The sequence below is a fragment of the Lolium rigidum genome, chromosome 7, assembly GCF_022539505.1.
Source record: "Lolium rigidum isolate FL_2022 chromosome 7, APGP_CSIRO_Lrig_0.1, whole genome shotgun sequence".
Taxonomy (NCBI): Eukaryota; Viridiplantae; Streptophyta; class Magnoliopsida; order Poales; family Poaceae; genus Lolium; species Lolium rigidum.
Genome location: NC_061514.1, coordinates 205,694,910 through 205,704,315, shown reverse-complemented (window position 1 = coordinate 205,704,315; position 9,406 = coordinate 205,694,910).

The following is a 9,406-nucleotide window of genomic DNA, read 5'->3' as shown; positions in this document are numbered from 1 at the left end:
AAGTGAGCGGCATCATATGTGGGCAAAACTTCGGCGCAGTTAAACCTCGATCACAGGAACCATGGTTAATGTTGGGGGACTTCAATGAAGCGATGTGGCAAGAGGAGCATTTTTCTCACTCCAAAAGATCTGAAAGGCTAATGATGGACTTTCGGGAAGTCCTATCACACTGTGATCTGTATGATATTGGTTTTACTGGTACTCCATGGACTTTCGATAACAAGCAGAAGGGTTCTCGAAATGTGAAAGTTAGATTGGATAGGGCGGTGGCTTCCCCAGCTTGGTCCGCTATTTTCCCGTCTATGAGACTCACACACCTCACCTCATCTAGGTCTGATCACTGCCCCCTCCTCCTCTCTGTTGATTCTGGGCCAGGTCGTGCTCCCCCCAGACCCATAAGGAGATACGAGATCATGTGGGAAAGGGAACCATCGTTGGCTCCAGCAGTTGAAGAGGCGTGGTCACGCCGCGTACCAATACATGACCTGGGCGATGTCAATACATCACCGAAAACCGTTATGAGCAGCCTATATAGTTGGAAATCTGTACACATTGGGTCCGTTCCAAAAGAGTTGGAGAGAAAACGGAAGCTGCCGGGAGAGCTCGCTCTGTTAACCGATGATGAAAGCATTGCCAAAAAAGATACCCTGTCAAAGGAGATGGACGAGCTTCTGTATAAGGAGGAAATGATGTGGCTTCAACGCTCCCGTATTTCCTGGTTACGTGAGGGTGATCGAAACACCAAGTATTTTCACGAGACGAGCCTCTCGTAGGAAAAGAAAAATCGCATTAGCAAGCTGAAGAGAGCGGATGGCTCTTGGACCGTCGATGCAAAAGAAATGGAGGAAATCACTCGTACGTTCTTCCAGGACCTCTACTCTAAGGATGACAACACGGATCATAAAATCATTACTGACTTGCTGCAATGCTGTGTGGACGAAGAGATGAATGACCGCCTCTGTGCGCCGTTTTCAGAGAAGGAGATCAGCGACGCCTTGTTTCAAATAGGTCCCCTTAAGGCGCCGGGCCCGGATGGTTTCCCGGCCAGATTTCTGCAGCGGAATTGGGATATTCTGCGAGACGATGTTGTCGTTGTTGTCCAAAAATTCTTCTCTGATGATGTGATGCCTGAACAAGTTAATGACACAGCAATTGTGCTTATTCCAAAAAAGGACAACCCGGAAGAAATTAAGGATTTTAGACCAATAAGTCTCTGTAATGTGGTATTCAAGGTGGTATCAAAATGTTTGGTTAATCGGCTACGCCCATGCCTCCAAGACATAATATCACCAACGCAGAGTGCGTTTATTCCGGGAAGACTCATCTCTACTATTAAGAGCAAACTGGTGAATGCCTGGTGTCATATTTTCAGGATGGACAATAATACCCCCGAATGTCTTTATCCTACCAAGATGATTTATCTCAACGCAATCTTGAAAAAAAAACCCTGCGCGCGGAACAAAGAAAACGCAACAATAATACCCCGCGTCCTGATACCGATACCGATACCGCACTCAGTAATCCTCATCCCTCCTAAAAACATGGAGATCGATCCGAAGGATCTGCGCCAACATCTTTCCCCTCTTTTTCTCCTAAAATAACAACCGTAGAAAACTGATCGTCCTTTTTTCCTGCATCTGCCTTTTCTCTTCCACTCCTCTCCTAAGTTCTATGCGTGAATTGATGGCTCCTACTAGATCGGGAGGATTAGGGGAGAAACGGAAGCTCCACGGGCTAATACTTATCCGCCATGACCACTGTTTGATCCCTGCACACCTTCCTGCCTCCACGAGTGCTCCCGCTCCTCTGCGGGGGAGCACACGATGGCCGTAGGTGGGGCCATGTCACCATAGCGGGCGGCCGCTGCCTGAGGTCGGTGGCTGAGCCGCGGCGCTTCTCACATGCCCCCGATCCTTCTTCCATCTGCTCTCTACTATTTACACTCATATCTATCTCTCTATCTGATTTCTTGGTGTTACAACAGATTAACTGTGGGTGGATTAGCATGGAGTAGGAGACGTGGATGGACCCCGCTCAGAACCAGCAGTCATTAGGAGGACTCAGCCGCCAGACTCTTCCATGAGCCAGCTCCTCCAAGTCTACACCTTCTATCTATCGCTGCTCCAATGATCAAGGTGAGGACACATTGCATGTTGTTCTCTTTGATTAATCTGAGATTTTTGTTTGTCCATGGTCAGTCCGCAGCCTAGAGTGCTCCAAACGACATCCCTTGCAGCAAAACGAATCAGGATGATTGTTTTAATTTGTATATGGTAGTGGCTGTCAATGCGGTTTCATGACAGTTTATTTTTAGTTTCGCTTCCTGAAAATGTTGACGCATTTTCTTGACAATTTCACCTTCCTTTCATAGACGAAAATACGTGCGCGCTAATTTTTTTGCCCCGCGCGTGATAAAGCAGCCGCGCGCACGGAGAATGGGCGCGCGCTCTTCCGTGCGATATAAAAAGCGCGCGCGATGCGTCGTCAACCACCGCTGAAACCTCCCTCCCTCCACACGCCCTCTCGCCTGCCACCCGCGCCACCGCCGCCAACACCGCGCCGCCGCCATGCCCCCCGGCAACTCCTCCGGTTTCATCGGCGTGCGCGCCCGCTCGAGCGACACCTTCTATGCGGAGATCTATGCCGGCGGTGCTCGCCTCACCCTCGGCACCTTCGACACTGTCGAGCAGGCGGCACGCACCTACGATGCGGCGGCATGACGCCTCGGGCGCCTCCGCCAGAAACCCAACCTCAAGGACTGCGAGTCGCTCGTGGATGCAGAGTTCTTGGCCGGCTACGACGGCCTCGTCATCGCTGAGCAGCGTTGCCGCCGCAAGCAGCTTCAGCGCCGCATCGCCATTGCGCAGGCGGATGAACGCGCCATGGAGGCGTGGGTTGCCGCCTTCCCGCAGGACGTCATCGACGAGCGCGCCTTCTACGCCCAGAAGAAGGCGGAGCGCAAGGTGGAGAAGGAGGACATTCACACGCGTAAGCACTTCATCTAGGCGCAGGAAGCCGACCCATCGACCATCGACGACAACGACGAACGTTGGCAGATTTGGTCTTGACCGAGCCGTCGGAGTCGTCGGGATCGGAGTTCGATTTCTCCGATTTTTAAATGTTTGTATTGTATTATCGTTCTTGTCTTCGTTTTAAAACCTATTTTAGTAGTATGATTGATCTTATTTTCAATAATATGTATGCAAAACTTGTTTTACGTGTTATATTTCAGCGTGTTTGGTAAAGCGTTGTTTTCGTGCTGTATTTTTTCACGCGTCTGGAAAGCCTGAAGACACGCCCACGCCCACAAAGGCGGAGCGCTGTATAAAAAATTTAGCGCGCCGAACTAGGGCGCATCTGTTGAAGATGCTCTTAGTACGTTTTTGAGTAGCAGTCGTAGGAAATGAACTACGTGGAAGCTCTATGATTCCTCTCGCTTAAATAAGGAACCAAAAGTTTGGTTTTTTGGCTTACTGCATGGATTTAAAGCCAGGCCAACCGACTGGATTTTATCTGGTTTTTAGTCCTTCATATTGGTAAGCAATAAATATAGGAACGAGAAAGAGCTTGTCTGGTTGTCTGGGTGATGCATGGCCGACGGAATGCCTCTGGCAGCACGCATTTGTTTATTTGCAAGATGTCTACTTCCGAAATCCCCATCAATTAGAAATGGCAAAGAAATGAATATTTCAAGCATACCATTTTATCTTTCATGTATGTATCCATATGCGCTCAATTTATAGGGAAATGCAGTGAACACGGTGTGTTGACATGACCATAGAAGCTGGGATTTTGTGATAACTCAACAAAGACGATAGGTAGTAGATGGCATTTTGTCACACATTTTGCTTTGTTAAGATAAACCAAATCGATTTTTTTCTGGTGTTGCAGTACATGATGTCTACAATATCGGAGGACAATCCAAATGTAAGTAAATTGTATATTGTCCTTTTGGTTCGTTTAAGCTTTTGATCTAAACGTAACAAACTTAAATAATCTTTTTGTATCCTTCACACTTCAGCAACATAGAATTGTCAGACCATTGTAGCATTATTTTCTATTTGAATTAATGCTCTGTTGTAGGCAAATTACTTCATTTTCTATATCCATGCAATTATTTTCTCGACTTATGTGAATGACATTCAAGGACAATGAATATTGACAAAAGAAGTAATGAGAAGAAGACATAAGTTAAGTCCCAATCTCATCTTAGTATGCTTAGTCAGTGGAACATTTGCAAGAGATCACATTTGCATAATGAGTTCCACATTCCTCATGACTCGATGCTAAACAACTGTCTCATTGGCAGGGTAAATGCTCTTTAATTTTCTGTATTAGACCGTTCCATGCAATTTTAAGTTCTTTAGTGTTGTATTCCTATCAGCATACTATAAGATATATGAGCGTAGTTTCACGTATGGAAAATGTAGCAAAATGCGGATTTACTTTGTTTTTTCTTGTCCCGATCATAATTCGTGAAGGTGCAGAATTTATATGTTCATTCCTTGAGGAGATACGCTTGCTATTTTTCCCTAAGAGGCTTGATATTTTCGAGTAATTTTGGTGAAACCAAGAGATATTTGATTGCCGTACTTCGAGGATTATCACTTTGTTTGTGGAGAAGTTATTTTTGTCTATAGAATTGTTTCACTCTACGATTATAGTGTACAATGAGAGTTCTTACTATTGAACTTTTTTAGTAGATTACATGCGATATTAAGTGAAAGTTTACCATTTTTCTGTTTGCTACATATATGTGGAAGCTACAACACGAACTATTATGTTTGGCTATGGATTTTAAATGTATATTGAAAGAATGGAGCGACTTTGGTGGAATTAATCTGCTATTGAAAGGTTTACCACTTTTGCATGATGTTGAATAAATATATACATATAGTTTTATTGTGAGATATGTTCCTCTAGAAGGTCAAATGGGGTTAATATGCTCAATTTGATAACGAGGTGCATTACATGTGCTTGATATGAGAAAAGTGGAACCTTAGTGAACAGTAAAGATGAGATAATTTTGGGTATTACTCTCTATGCAAATGATCTCGAATTTTAGATTTTAGTTGAATTGCACTTTAATTTTAAGTGAAATAAAATGTTACTATTTTGGAATATTACGTGGCTCTTTTTTATATCTAAGACAATAACATAATTTGACGACCCCCTTCTCGTGTATTTCTCTCAAATAACTGCTTCACTTTGGATTAGTTGTTGCGCGCTCCTGAACCGGACTCGGGAAACCAAGTCAGTTGTTGCCCACGACAAGCAGCAGAGGCACGACATGGCTAGCGCACAAATACAAGAAGGGTAGCAGTGGCACTAAAGTGAGTTTCTCGCGATGCACGCGACCACCTTGCCATCGTGATGGCCCTTTGCCGGGTGCCATCACGCATTCACGTGGTGGCACTTCCCTTACAAGATCAGATGTACAAACTCAATCTGATCTATTAAACAGAGCCTGCCTTTCTCCCATGCTCTCCTTCATCACCCATGAAGAATCTTCCAAGAATCAGCATAAGCGATCATGGAGGCACTCAGGGAGGTCCAAGCCAGCACACGTGTGTAGACTGCAATTGCAGTCCATATCTCTTCTCCGGTCTCTGTCTTAATTTTTATTTTATTGTGTACACAACATGTTTGACGCTAACATGCTTATAAAGTGAAGACAATATTCATGTGAATTTGTTTTTTCTTTGTACTTAATTTTTACATGTATTGTTCACATGTGTGACACTAAACCCAAGATAAAGAGCCGTGGCGAAGCACGGGCATTCAACTAGTTACGGATAATGCTCTTATTGCGTTTGAATGTATCCACTCGATTCAGACTGGCTCGGCACAGCGAAAGAATTTTTGTGCGTATAAGTTGGATATGGCCAAAGCGTACGACCGCGTGGACTGGAATTTTCTTGAAGGGGTTTTAGCGAAGCTGGGCTTTCATGGCAAATGGATTCGGTGGGTGATGGCCTGTGTGACCACCGTACGCTACTCGATTCGCTTTAACGGAAATATGATGGACCCTTTTATTCCCACACGTGGACTGCGCCAAGGTGATCCCCTTTCGCCATACCTTTTTTTGTTTGTTGCTGATGGTCTGTCAACTCTTATCAGAAAGGAGATTGAACTTGGAGTTCTAAAAGAGATGCATCTAAGCAGGAGAGGCCCGGGTATTTCCCATCTTCTCTTTGCGGATGACTGCCTCCTTTTCTTTGATGGCCATATTGACCAGGCGCGGGTGGTGAAAAATATTCTAGACAGATATGAGGAAAGTACAGGGCAATTGGTTAGTCTGGGCAAGTGCTCTATCTTGTATGGCGACCAGGTCCCGGTGACCACACAAAATGATATAAAGGATTTGCTGAAGTATGAGACTACCTGTTTTGAAGAGAAATACCTCGGGTTGCCTGTTCCTGAGGGCGGACCGAAAAAGGTAAATTGCAATCAACAAAAGACAGATTCTTGAAAAAAGCAAACGATTGGGTCGAAAAGTATATGTCTAGTGCTGCGAAGGAAATCCTCATTAAGGCGGTATTACAGTCCCTTCCTACATATGCTATGGGCGTATTTAAATTTCCTGTGGGCCTGACGGAGGATCTTTCAAAAATTGTTCGAGATTTCTGGTGGGGTGATGAAGAGAACCGACGGCGCATGCACTGGATGTCCTGGGAAAAGATGACGCGGCCAAAAAGCCAAGGAGGCGTCGGATTTCGTGATCTCCGCATCTTCAACCAAGCGTTGTTAGCTCGGCAAGCCCGGAGATTAATCCATTATCCTGATAGTCTTTGTGCGCGAGTGCTCAAGGCTAAATACTACCCGTCGGGCAACCTTCTGGACACTGCCTTTATTCAGAACACATCACAGTCTTGGCAGGGTGTTATCCATGGCTTGGAACTCCTCAAAAAAGGGGTCATTTGGAGAATTGGCTCGGGTACGCAAGTGAAAATATTCAGAGATAACTGGCTCCCTAGGCCTGACGCCCCTTGCGTGTCACAGAGACTTGCAAACAGCCGTCGCCGCTGGGTTTCTGAGCTCATCGACCCGATATCGAGACAGTGGGATGAAGCCCTGGTGCGGACTTGCTGCCCATCATCGGATGCTGACTCCATTTTGTCTATCAAGTTACCTAGCAGACCTTGTGATGATTTTGTGGCATGGCTGCCAGAGAGCAATGGCTTATTTTCTGTTCGATCTGCATACAAGCTCGGTATGGAACCGTCCTACTCCAGATTGAGTCTTGGACAGTCAAGTGCAGAGCCTTTGGGTGATCGTGGGATTTGGAACATTGTCTGGAAGGCAAAGGTACCTAATAAACTGAGGGTCTTCGCTTGGAAGACGGCCACTTCGACGCTTTCTGTGATGTCTAACCTACACCACCGCATTCAGACTATTAGCCCTATATGCCCGATCTGCGGCATTGAAGAAGAGGATGGCCACCACGCTCTAGTCCGGTGCACGATCGCTCGTGCGCTCAGGGAAGAGCTGCGTGTCCCCTGGCAGCTTCCTCCGGAAGAGGCCTTCGCTTATACGGGAACGGAATGGCTCCTGATTCTGTTGCAAAACCTCTCAGGTGATCTGCGGTCAAAGGTTCTCTTTCTTCTCTGGCGGGTTTGGCATCATCGAAACAACATTATTCATGGAGATGGGAAGGCCTCAATCTCTGCCTCTGTCCCGTTTTTGGTAAACTACCTTCAGACTTTCAATTCTTTGGCTAATCCAGTACCAGACGCAAAGGGGAAGTCTCTTAGTCCCCAGGATAGCGCGATATTTCATGCGGGTTCAGGTACTCCTAGCTCCTGGACAGCTCCAAGGTCTGGTGAAGTGAAGGCGAACGTGGATGCGGGATGGGATGCGGTCTCGAAGAAGGCGGGTATTGGTATCATTATTAGGGATTGCACCGGTAGTGTGATTCTTTCGGAGTGGAAGCCGATCCGAGGTTGCACATCAGCTGAAGAAGCGGAAGTCCAGGCGGTGGTTGCGGGATTAAAGCATCTTATAAACCTGCGTCGATGGCCTGCATCTCTCGAGACGGACTGTCTTCGTGTGGTTCATGTCCTAGCCGGCTCGGATAAGGATCGGTCCGGCTCTTGGTGCCTGTATGAGGAGGCGCGGGAACTCCTGAAGATCTTCACTCAAATCTCTGTTCGCAAGGTTGATCGTAATAGTAATAGGGGTGCACACTGTTTAGCTAGACTTGGTAAGACGGGAGAAGCTGGCATGTTATCTGGTGCAACACCGATCTGCGCATTGGCTGTTGTTGCACGTGATTGTAATTTGTAACCATACTCTGTGCTTATCGCGGGCAAGTTTTCAGACGCACTCTTTTCCTTCCAGGGTACCGAAGGGGACTGGAAGGTTTTTAATGAGGCGGGCTTGCTTTGCTTAATAAAGTGTGGTTCCTTTCAAAAAAAAAAAAAGGCTGTATGATTCAATACTGGTCGAGGTAAGCTTCCTCCCAATGTTTGGTTTGATCCCAAAGGAAATGATAAGAGTGAAATCTTTGACGTTCTCTAGCCAAACTTGACCAAAACTGCGGTAATCACAAGCTGTGTGGCTGTGTCTCAGCACGCTGAATTGAATTTGTTTGGTAAAGAAGCGAGCAATTGCGAGTACCACCTGTAACATCTTCCATCGAGCCAGCACGCGTTTCGTGTTGTGTTGAAAATGAAAACGCCGTGACGGCCTGATGAAACGTATCAATTAGCAAGCGCGTCGTTCGATGGACTGGCGTTTCTTTCACCGCGTATGAATGATGGACCAAGGTTTTCCTTCTAGTTCGCGGCACTCGCGCGTCGCGCCACCTAGCCTGGGTGAGCGGTAACGATCATCTTCAATTAATCTCTCTTTCCGTACGCGGCACAGTTTGACTAGTATGGTCTCAAGATTTAAGTTTCTCTTCTTTTGTGATCAGACGAAGACACCATATATATACATGTAAAAAGTAATGAAATGTACTAGTGTGCAAACAAAATTCGTTTGTTGTATTTTAGGCTGAGCGAAAATGTCAAACGTGCGGATCTGGGTGGGGTGAACGGTGCACATTTTCAAAACTTGAACATGTATCAGATTTGTCATTTTGGTATCCTAGAATGCAATGAATTTTGAACTGTTGCAAACCTGTATTTTTCTACATTATCTATGCCTAAGATTTTGGTTCTGGATGTTTGAAGCCTACAAATGTTGGTTTTGAAACTTTAGAAAAAAAAAAACAGCCACCATGGAGCTTAGGAAAAGCCTCTTGGCGCTTTTATTTAATGGATAACAAGGTTACATCGCTTATGACAAAAGGTAAAATAAAATTAGGAGGATCACCATCCCATACATGTGTGTCATTTGATTCATAAGAAAATTTAGCTAACTGGTGCACATTCGGCTTTCACTGGTTAGATGTGGAAGATGT